This window comes from Alosa alosa, chromosome 4 (assembly GCF_017589495.1).
Source record: "Alosa alosa isolate M-15738 ecotype Scorff River chromosome 4, AALO_Geno_1.1, whole genome shotgun sequence".
Lineage (NCBI taxonomy): Eukaryota > Metazoa > Chordata > Actinopteri > Clupeiformes > Clupeidae > Alosa > Alosa alosa.
Window position 1 is genome coordinate 37,077,402 of NC_063192.1, and position 12,299 is coordinate 37,089,700.

The 12,299-nt window shown below is 40.0% G+C and overlaps 1 long non-coding RNA gene across 1 annotated transcript; it reads left to right on the forward strand.

The window, feature by feature from the left end:
- The first annotated feature begins 7,978 nt into the window (after positions 1-7,978).
- On the forward strand, positions 7,979-11,842 carry LOC125293530. The gene is made up of 3 exons (XR_007193374.1): positions 7,979-8,028; positions 8,389-8,444; positions 11,796-11,842. It is a non-coding gene; the product is annotated as an uncharacterized LOC125293530 (long non-coding RNA).
- Positions 11,843-12,299: the final 457 nt, after the last annotated feature.

Sequence of the window (12,299 nt, forward strand, 5' to 3'; positions counted from 1 at the left end):
TGCTAGGCTGTTGCTATGCTAGATATGTTGATTACTATTTTAAACATAATGGTTGCTAGGTCATTGCTAGATTAACTGAGAAGGTTGCTATGGTGTTGCTAAGGTACGTATGGTGGTTGCTATGCTAAATTAAGTGGTTGCTAGGTTGTTGCTAGGGTAATTGAGATGGTTGCTAGGGTCGATATGATGGTTGCTATGTTAAACATAGCAGTTGCTATAGTAGTGGTTGCTATGTTGTTGCTAGGGTAACTGAGAAGATTGCTATGGTGTTGCTATGTTGGCATTGTAGTGACGGTTGCTGGGTTGTTGCTAGGGTAACTGAGAAGGTTGCTATGGTGTTGCTAGGGTACGTATGGTGGTTGCTATGCTAAATAAAGTGGTTGCTATACCGGTTGCTAGGGTATTCACATTGGTTGACAATATCAAAGTGGTTGCTAGGTTGTTGCTAGGGTAATTGAGATGGTTGCTAGGGTCAATATGGTGGTTGCTATGCTATGGTAGTGGTTGTTAGGTTGTTGCTAGGGTAACTGAGAAGGTTGCTATGGTGTAGCTATGTTGGCATTGTAGTGGCAGTTGCTGGGTTGTTGCTAGGGTAACTGAGAAGGTTGCTAGGGTAGCTATGGTGGTTGTTATGCTAAATAAAGTGGTTGCTATGCAGGTTTCTAGGGTAGTCACAGTGGTTGACATTATCAAAGTGGTTGCTAGGTTGTTGCTAGGGTAATTAAGACGGTTGCTATGGATATATATGGATGTTTTAATGGTTTGTGTATGATTTAAGAACTTTTGTTGGTCAACATCTGTCAAAAAAATGCTCTCTGAACGGCCATATCTGAAGATTTCCCCACAGCACCTAAGATAAGTGAAATTCAGTTTAATTCAGCACAACACACATCTGTTTATCAAGATCAATCAAAATATGTAAGTTTGTGATTGCTTTAAACAGGGGGTTGTCCAATACACATAAAGCAAACAGCAAAGGTATGCTAATACAAAGCAGCACTACAGGCACTAAATAATCATTTACATTAGATCAGATTGTCATTGTGCAGAGTAAAAGTACAAACAGGGTTCCCACTGTAAGTCAAATGTAAAATTCTATGACTTTTCCCTGACAAAACACCTGAATTTCCATTACTTACTATATAATGAGTAGTACAATATACCGACCAATGATTTCAGAGCACTCGCATAGCAGTGTAGAGTATATAGAGTCTTTTACTTTTTTAGAGCGGGAGATGAATAAATAGGCATTGAATTAACACAGTTAGGCTACTCAAGCAAGCTGTAAAGACAATAACCAGATATACACCAATTCTGTGTGGAAATATGTTATGCATTTTGGCTAGTAGATCATAAACTACTACAACAAAATTGACTGATATTCCATGACTTTGCCCCAAAATGAAAAAAAAAAAAAACTTTCCATGTCTGGAATAGACTTTCTAAAATTCCATGATATTCCAGAAATTCTATGACCCGTGGGAACCCTGTACAAAGCAAAAGTGCAATGTGATATACAAAGTATAGACAGATGGTGCATAGGCAGGACAAGAAATATAGTGTCGTGTAGACAGCAATATGCAGTTGGTTTACAGAAGGTGGTTTAGAGTCATATACATTAGATATAAATATGGGCAGTGTATTAACAGAACATATGAGAAACAGAATAAATGATATTCAGATATGAACCATATACACAGATATGTATAGTACGTACAGCTACAGCAACATTATAAGAGTAGTAAGAAGTGTAAGTTCAGGATGGATAATATGAAGAGCAGTAGAATATGGTTATGTATAATTATAATTACAGTATGTGCATTTGTAAATAAATAACACTATGGGTGGGATAGGGTATTGGGGGCTTAGTTGATGGGTTGTCACCAGGATACAGAGCTACAGTCCAGTCGGATGACAGCTACAGAAAAGAAGCTTCCTCTGAACCTGCTGGTTCGGGTGCAGAGAGAACTGTACTTATTATTATTATTATTATTATTATAATAATAATAAAGACAATAATATTTTTCAAGACCATAGAGAATGCTGTTGTAGTACTCTAGTCTTGAGGCGATGAGGGCATGGATGAGAATGATTCTCAGGAGCAGTCCTTCTATAGCTGGCGGGAACAGCTGCTGAAAAATTCCTGGGCTTTGCCTTGCTCCTTCCTGGCATGTCTGGTCTCACTATGTCTTTCGGCTTTGGTGATGAGCCTGACAACAGCTGACAACCTGGAAATGATAAATAAAAGTGTACATAGAAAGACATGTTAAAACATACTGATGACTAAAATTCACCTATACAACACAGACCTATGCCTTTAATATAGTGCGCCAAAGTATTTCAGGAGGTGGAACACGGCCTAATTAATGTTAATGGATTGGTTTAGGTGGTTGAATCAGCCATCCCTTAATAGTGTAGGCCAAAATGTATCAGCTGAACAATTTGTTTCTCGCTCTACAATATGAGCCTATGTATGCCTTATGATATGCCAGAGTAAGTAGGAAAGTGGGACATGTCTTAATTGATATTAACTGATATCTAGAGGCTATAGGCTTTCAGAAAATATATGGTGTAGGTGGTCAAACAATATGGGCCTATATTTAGAAACAAATGAGTAGCCAAACAAGGACAAACAAGGCCTTGTTTACATGCTGGCTGTCTTGTAGTTTGACACCATTCTCCTTTCTGTGAGTGTTCTGTTGGAGTCATATAATGAAGTGCAACCCATACATCAGGATATCAGGAGCAAGGATCTGTGAAAACATAATTAGAGGGGAGAAAAAAAAGACATAAAGATACTGTACGTCAAGAAAACATTACATGACCATCCCTAAACAACAGCATTGTGCAAGTTACTTCAAAAGCGTAATGCATTATTTATTACTTGTTACTGTCAGTTATTTGTTACATTACAATATTACTGTCTTTTAATTGTAAGGCATTACACTACGTTTACATTACTTTCACCAAAATAACAGAAAATATGGATTTGGTGTTCTCAATAGATCTTCATGTGTTCTTCATGTGTTGTGTGCAGCTCATTACACTGCAGGAGGTGATGTGGTATGGCATAATGACTGAGCTAGGCTTAAGGCTAACAAAAGAACAATATAATGGTTGCAGTTATGGCTCATGGGACAATGTCGGTCCCAAAGGCCAAAGGTCATCCACAACTTAATATAGTAAAATATAGCCATAGTGAAATTGTATGTTGATTTTAAATGGTTCTCATCATTGCTGGTTGCCTTTCCTTCCACTTACAGTGGTGTAGACTTAATGCAAATAATTTGAGAATAATGGCTACGATCTTTGTCTGTAAAAACAACATTAACGTTATTCTCACTGCTTGAAATGAGAAGTAAAGCCTAACCATGTTTGATCTGTTGCATGAGAGATAACTCAAATTCCCTTTCTACAGTCATCTAAACAAGGCAAGTCCAGGACCAGCATAGATTACTTTTTTTAATTCTTGGATAATCTTCTCTGGTGTCAATTGAGCATTTCTCAACTTTGGATTAAAAAGCAAAGTAACTTCAGTTACTGAGAATTGTACCGAGTAAAATATTACTGAAATTGTATTGGTAATGTCTTACATTACTGCATTACAGCAAAAAGCAACGCATTACTGTAATTACATTACTTTTTTAATGCATTACTCTCAACACTGCTAAACAACACTTCCTTTCTCATTGTATCACTACTGCAATTCATAGACATATATTGTATATAGGTGAGACAAGTGTAACACTGGTGTGGGTATATATTCAAATACTGGAATAGGCTACTAAACTATCCACAACTTCAAGTGTCAACACTGTAGAAATTTGGAGGAGTATTAGTTCTTATGCAGGAAAATACAGTATAGGCTACTTTGGACAAAGCTGTATTGCACTACATAGTACACTACAGAAATGCGCTATTTTGGAGATAGAAACGTTGTTGTACTGGTTTGTTTTTCAGAAAAACGGTAGTAGCCTATAACAGAATTGGTCACATGAATTACCCAGACCCAAAGAAACAAATAGCTTATTACGTAAAACTCACCTGCTTATAATTTCATGTCAAACACCATGTCAACTAATTGAAAAGCAGGATTGTATCACCATCGCACTTATTTCGATAATTTAACCATAACGTGTCGTGAACAATGATTTATTTGGCTAATTATCACGTATTTGTCCATGTCTTACAGTATAAGACATTGAATTGCCTATGTACAAACAGAGAAGTCGGACGGACCCCCCAGTGACGAAGGAGGTCAAGCGCTGGACTGACCAATCGGAAGCCAGGCTACAGGACGCCCTTAGCAACGTTGACTGGGAGATGTTCAAGACGAACTCTGCTGACATCAATGAGTTTACGGAAGTATCATTGAGTTACATCAATATGCTAACTGATTCCATCATCCCAACTGTAAAGATCCGAAGCTTCCCTAACCAGAAGCCATGGGTGGATAGAGAAGTGAGAACGGCATTAAAGACACGCACCATGACTTATAATGCTGGGCTTATTTCAGGGGATATGACGGATTACAAAGCAGCATCTTATAGTTTACGTAGTGCTATTAAAGATGCTAAGCGGCGCTATAGAGACAGAGTTGAAGCTGATTTCTTGGAGGGTGATCCAGCACGAGTGTGGAGAGGACTCCGAACCATCACTGGCTTTGAAAGAAAGTCCCCTCCTATGATGAATGTGAGTAAAGCCCTCCCTGATGAACTTAATGCTTTTTATGCTCGCTTTGACATGAAAAACACAGACTAAATTGGACTAGCTGCAGCATGTGAAGCAAATGAGGATGCACCTTTCTGTGTCTCTGAGGTCGATGTGAGCAATGCCTTTAGGAGGGTAAATTGTAGAAAAGCTACTGGACCGGATGGAATTTCTAACAGGGTTTTGAAATCCTGCGCTGCTCAGTTAGCTCCTGTGTTCACTTATATCTTTAACACATCATTGGCTCAAGAGACAGTTCCTACTTGCCTCAAGCAGTCTGTTATTGTTCCAGTACCGAAAAACAAAAGTCCATCATGTCTGAATGACTACCGCCCAGTAGCCCTGACGTCTACAGTGATGAAGTGTTTTGAGAAGCTTGTGAAAAAACATTATCTGCTCATCCCTCCCTGCCTCCTTCGACCCCCTCCAATTTGCTTACAGAGCCAACAGGTCTACAGAGGATGCCATCTCAAACCTCATGCACACCACCTTAACTCACCTGGAGGAGGGGAATGGGAATTATGTGAGGATGCTGTTCATTGACTTTAGTTCAGCATTCAACACGATAGTACCAAAGATGGTACTATGGTACAAAGATGAAGGCCTTAGGACTGAACACCACCCTGTGTCACTGGATATTTGACTTCCTCACCAACCGTTCACAAGTGGTTAGAGTGGGGGGTCTGACATCTGACTCATTAACCATCAGCACTGGTGCTCCCCAAGGCTGTGTTTTGAGTCCACTGCTGTACAACATCTACACACATGACTGCAAAGCCAACAGTAGTCATACCTCCATCATCAAGTTTGCAGATGACACAGTGATCTTGGGCCTGATTAGTAACAACAATGAACAGTTCTACTTGGATCAGGTTGATGAGGTGGCACAGTGGTGTCAATCTAACAGCTTGACACTGAATATCAATAAAACCAAGGAAATGGTAGTGGATTACAGAAGGCAGCAGCAGAACTACAGTTACACCCCACTAATGATCAGCGGGCAACCTGTAGAGAGAGTCACAAGTTTTAAATACCTTGGTGTCCACATTACTGAAGACTTAACATGGACTGTTAACACTCAATATGTTCTGAAGAAGTCCAGACAACGACTCTACTTCCTTCGTCAGCTAAGGATATTCAAATTTCTACATCCATCATGAAGGCCTTCTACACTTCAGCGGTTGAGAGTGTTCTAACTGGTAGCATCATCACCTGGTATGGGAACTCCACAGTTAGAGATTGTAGTACTCTGCAGAGAGTAGTGCGCTCAGCTGAACGTACTATAAGAACTCAACTCCCTACTCTACAAGATATCTATTCCAGAAGAGTACTCCTAAGAGCCCAAAAGATTCTGAAGGACTCTTCTCATCCTAACAATGGATTATTCCTACAAGGATACAAGGATACAAGGAAGTTTATTGTCACATGCATATAGTTACTGGAAGTAAGAAATGCAGTGAAATTATGTCTGGTGTCAGCCTATTTGTGCATTAATGGGGGGGGGGGGGTTTAGTAGATTAAGTGGCAAGGGCTGCATAAAAAAGGTGGGGGAGGATTGGGATTGGGTGGGGGGCACCAACAAGGAGCACCCAAGAGCAACAGGGGCAAGGAAAAACTCCCTTACCAAGGAAGAAACCTACCGCTGAAATCAAGAAGACGCCTATGTAGTCACAAAGCCAGAACTGAGAGACTCAGGAGAAGTTTTTATCCCTCACACTATACTGACTTTGCACACATTCACTCCTCAGCACTCTCAAACATTTCCCAACTCTGAACTCACACTATACTGACTTTGCACTCATTCACTCCTCAGCACTCATGACCCCCACACACACACATACACCTACAAGACTTTTAGCACTTTTACATCCCTCACCCTATGCTATAGACCTTTTATTATTTTCTTATTTCATCACACGTCAAAACACACACACACACACACACATCTGACTTTCTCCAACTTTTGCACACTTTTTATTTTTGATTTCTCCTCCATCTACCCATGTCCTTGATTGCCTAGCCTTTCTGCCCCCCCCCCCCACCCCCATCCCCAACACACACACTTACATCATCACTGTCATCACTTCACATACATACAGCACACTGCTTGCTACAGTAAGCCTCCTCTACATACTTGCTGCACACTGCCCCCCCCACATACACAACACATTGTCTTCAGGATCTTCTCCAACACACATCCTCTACATACTTACAGCACACTGCCCCCACCTACCCACACACACACACTACACACACATATACACAGTCACTGCTCCACTCCCCTCCCGCCCACACACACATCTTCACTGTCATCACTCACATACATTACATACAGTACTCTGCTTGCAATAGTAAGTCCCTGCCCCCCCCCCCCCTACATACACAGCACATTATTTCATCAGGAAGCTTCTCCAACACACATCCCCAACATACTTACAGCACACTGCCCCCCCCCCCAATACACAGCACATTGTCTCATGAGGAAGCTTCTCCAACACACATATTGCACACTGCCCTCTCCCCCCCACATACACAGCACACTATCCCATCTCCCCTGTCATCCCCCCCAACACACACACCAAGACCCTGGCAGTTGGGTTAGCCCTTGAGCCGTGGATCTGCCCAAGGTTTCTTCCTTGGTAAGGGAGTTTTTCCTTGCCCCTGTTGCTCTTGGGTGCTCCTTGTTGGTGCCCCCACCCAATCCCAATCCTCCCCCACCTTTTTTATGCAGCCCTTGCCACTTAATCTACTAAACCCCTCTTCTACAGCACTTTTTACCCCCATTAATGCACAAATAGGCTGACACCAGACATAATTTCACTGCATTTCTTACTTCCAGTAACTATATGCATGTGACAATACACTTCCTTGTATCCTTGTATCCTTGAATTGTAGGCCTACTAAGAAAAAAACACTAAATTCGCGTGATTCTAGTCGTTTTACAGCATGAAGAAGTTTTGGTCAGGATAAGTATCCCTATATTTTATTCGAAACAACAAAAACCAACAACAACATTATTATTATTTACTAAATTTACGTAGATTAACTTACCCCACATGGCTCTCCCTCTACGATGCGTTTCCGCTTTCTTGTGGTGGCGTGTGTCACTGTCAGTACACGATCCGTACCGCCTGCCAGATCCGTTCTGCGCATGCGCATAATTACGTAGTAGAAGACGTAACGATTCATCTGTAATATCTGTACCACGCATGTCTTGAAACAGTTGACGGCCAAGAAGCGGCACATTTGACGAGACCAACTTCGCAGAAAAAATATATTTTGACTACACCCGACGAATTATGTTCACAGATTGTGCAGGTAAGAGTACAGCGTTCAGATGTTCAATGTATCTTTGTCTTTAGAAATGTTGCTATTGTTGGTTAAACGTAATGTCACTATATGGCAATTGTTAACAGTGAACGTTAGCTATCGTTAGCCGTTTGGGTAGAAATAATCATGCTAATCATTAACGTAACAGTAACGGTAATTTAAATAGGGACCACATTGAGCATTTGCTAGTATTCATTCATGCCAACACAGCAACCTATCTTAACTTATCCAACACTTAATATTTAGCTAGCTTACTAAATATTAAGTGTTGGATTAGTTAGGTTGCTGTGTTTCATCTGAAGGTTTATGGGCTAAGGTTAAGGTAAATAATGTGCATTTATTTATCAGGTTGATGCCACTAAAGACCACGATTAACTTCACCAAATGACATGGAAATATGTGCGGTAAGTACTTTTTTTTACTGGTTAACGTTAGTTAAGAGACCTGTTATTCAGCACATGTTCTAGACAAGGTCGTAGTCTGAATTTTTAAAATACCAAGGTCGGGGGCGTCGCTAGAAATTTTGGGCACCCCAAAATGCTAGGGGCTTCTGAGCCCTCCGATCATTTTGCCAACAATGACACAGAACGATAGATTTGTTAATTTTATAACATGTTTTTTTGTTTTGTTTGTTTTACTTGAACCAACACACTTTTACACAATATTCTATTTATTTTAGATGCACTTTTATATCTCAAGAGCCTTTTCCCAAATTGGCTTTGGATATTTGCAGTGCATAAGGAAAGTATTCACAGTGCTTCACTTTTTCCACATTGTAAGTTTCAGACTCATCTTAAAATTAATTAAATTCTCTCATCTCAATCTACACACAATACTCCAACACTCCACAGAAAGTGTGGAGTGTTTTGTAAATGTATAAATAATAAAAGACTGAAATATTTAATTTACATACTGTAAGTATTCAGACCCTTTGTCATGACGCTTGTAATTTAGATCTAGTGCATCCTACTTCTATCAATGGTTCTTGGTCCTTGGTGGACTTGATTGGAGTCCACCTGTGCCGAAATTAATTCACTGGACATTATTATGACCGCCGCTAGCGAAGCTAAGGTGATTCATGGCTCAAAGTAAAGTATCTAGGACTGAAACTACATAAATTCGCCAAAGACTCAAAGTGAATAATTTGTGTCAACTCGCCACAATGTAGATTTATTAACGCACCCGTGATGATCTACATCTCCATTTAAACCGAATGTTTTAGAGCGCGTGTTGAGAGATGTATCCAGGGCAGGGCTGTACCTACCTACACAAATCATTCTTTGTGATGGATGATTTAGTAGCCTACCAACGTTACACCGGTCCGATACAGTTTTGCCTATACCGTGAGACTGAGGCGCTTTTTTTTTGTTCGAAGTGCGTGTTTAGGGTGTGAGAGGGGAGTCGATGTGCTTTGATTCCAGCTTGGTAGTTGTAGTCTATCGCGGTTAAAAAAAGCACGTGTGTGTGAAGTATCAAACAATGATAACACTTTCATTATGGCTGCTTTAGCCACAGACCTTCAGCTACTGTACCGTGGGTCCCTTTTAGAAGTGTCCACTTCATTTTGCGCTTTTATTACCTATTGATTCACGAAATTTGGCTCGTGAAATGTATTACTACTAATATGCAAAACTATTAACTTTTCGCCAAGAGGTGGCAGTTTAAGTCTGCTTGATACTGTATATATGGTCTCACAGTTGATGGTGCATGTCAGAGTGAAAACCAAGCCACGAGGTTGAGAAAATTGTCTGTAGACCTGTGAGACAGGGTTGTGTGAAGACACAGTGATCTATAACAACATTTCTGCAGCATTGAAAAGTGGCCAAGAACACAGTAGCCTCCATCGTTCTGAAATGGATAAGTTTGGAACAACCAACAGTCTTTCTAGATCTGGCTGAGTAATCCGGGACAAAGGGCCTTGGTCAGACAGGTAACCAAGGACCCAATGGTCACTATGAATTAGATCCAGAGTTCCTATGTGTCATGACTTCCTGGCTCAAGGCCGCCACAACATAAAAGGGGGAGACCACACCGGAGTATATTAAACACAAAAATAGGTTTATTAAATAAACTATGTACAGAAGTCAGTAAATGTATGCCAAAGTAAAACTGGTGTATGTCAGCATAATGAAATGTAATGCAAAAAGGTGTGTCAGTGGGGAGCGCGCAGCCGCAAGTGTGATGTCGAGCAAGCAAGCCAGCAAGAGGTCTCTCGCGACTAGGATAGTGAAATGATTTCACTAGCTATGCATTTATTATTTTGTAAAACACAAGTTTCTTTCAGCTTATCCATGTTTTTTTTTTTTACGTGTAAATCGCATAGAATATGTAGGCCTATATCAACCGTGGCCTACACACTTGATCGCTATCACATAGATGAAACCACGCCACGGTTCTTACAGTAACTGACTCCACGCTCACATTGATCTCTATAACTGTTCATTTTAGTAGCCTATATTCAAACCTATCCATTGAATTAGTTATTGGATGATATTAAAAAAGAAGCGAATTATTTGTGGTTGACCTGGAAATGTCAACTTGGTGATCAAAAAGTTATGGATTTCATGTTGGCTGCGAATTCAGAGCATTAAGTTACGTTGTGTCAGTGTAACGTTAGCTAGCCTAGTCTATTTGTCTATAACGTTGCTGCCATACAAATCTAAACCGCAGTAGGCTCATGTTAATCTAATGGGCTTTGAGACATCTGTTTTGTCTTGTGACAAAGTCTCCTGGTTCAATTGTTTCCAGTTTCATTTATTGTTTATAATGCTAAAGAGGAAAAATAAAAAATATGGTTTGCAGTGATCACAAAGAAGGTATGTCATGAATATCTAACATAGTAAAGACTGTTACAAAAAAAATCTCAAAACAATTCAACTGATCCTAAAAATAAGGTATGACCACTAGAAGCAATAGAGGGTCTCCTCGGATCCTTAAAAAGTATTAAAACGTCTTAAATAAAATATACATTTTTTAAGGTCTTAAAATGTATTAAATTTAGCTAATTTTCGAAGAGTGGCATTAAATTTCATCTGGGTGGAAATATGAGAAGAAATATGTCTGGAAAGACTATTTTCCATGCTAACGTTATTTCACCAGTGCACATCCCTGGCTGTCTAACAAGACAGTGCCAGGAGTGATTTCAGTGAAGCAGAGAAAAGCTGTGAGTTGATAAAATAGGTTCTATGTGCTCTGAGCACAAGCTCACTTGTAGTCGGCAAACCAGTTTCCTGTTCTTTGACATGGCTGTCAACAAGCACCTGAAAATGAGTGCTTTAGTTCTACTAAAATGTAAAATTAGAATGTACCGCCTAGAACAAGGTAGCGATGGAGTTTCTCAGACATTAAAATTAGTGACAGCCAGTAAAAAGAAGTAGAAAGCGAGTAACTGTTGTCGGAGGAACAGGGAGGAGGAAAACGACAGACTGACTGATTGAGGAGTCGTAAAATCATATACTCTGAGGCTGTAGGGGGGAGCTCTGCAGAGAAACCTGCGAGCAAAAAGTGAGAAAAAACCACAAAAGAAATGGCCAAAACTGCATAGTTTCTCTTTAATCACAGATGCATCAGAGTATTTATTGGATTATGACCTAAAGATTCTTAGCGTTTGCCCTTTTTTTTTCTCTAATCAGTATTACAGTGTATGAATGATGATGATGATTATAATGATGATACTCTGTTTTAGTGCTGTAGTAATATTATTCTAATAAATTATTTTGTCTGTCCTATTTCTCCCTCACACTCTCATTTAACAGTTCAAACCACCAGAAGGTGCAGTGCAACCAAGTCCACCAAGCCCCCCAGGACACACAAATCACTCAACAACATAGAATGACAAAATGCCACCCCAAATTGTCAGATGGCACAGTTCATGTCGTAAAGTTCACCGTATGTTTTTTTTATGTTTAATGTAACCCTTAGCTGGAAAAAAAAATGGAAAGTCCTTATAGGGTGACATATTTCTCCTATTTTTAGTCAGTGTCAAACCACTGCATAAAGACTTATAATACATCGGTGTAAATAAAGTGCATTAAAATGGTCAACTCAGGTGATTCTCTTTCACAGAAAAGCCCAAGGACTCAGAACATGAAGCCAAAGAAGTAGATGATGACTCGGCCCAGTGACACCAAATGGAAAAGCCATTGCAGTAGTCAACCCTACTGAGATGAATGCATCAATAAGTTATCTAAATCATGTTTTGACATTAGACATCTAAGTTTGGCCATGTTTTTTTGAGGCTTATGACTCTGCCACTGCAC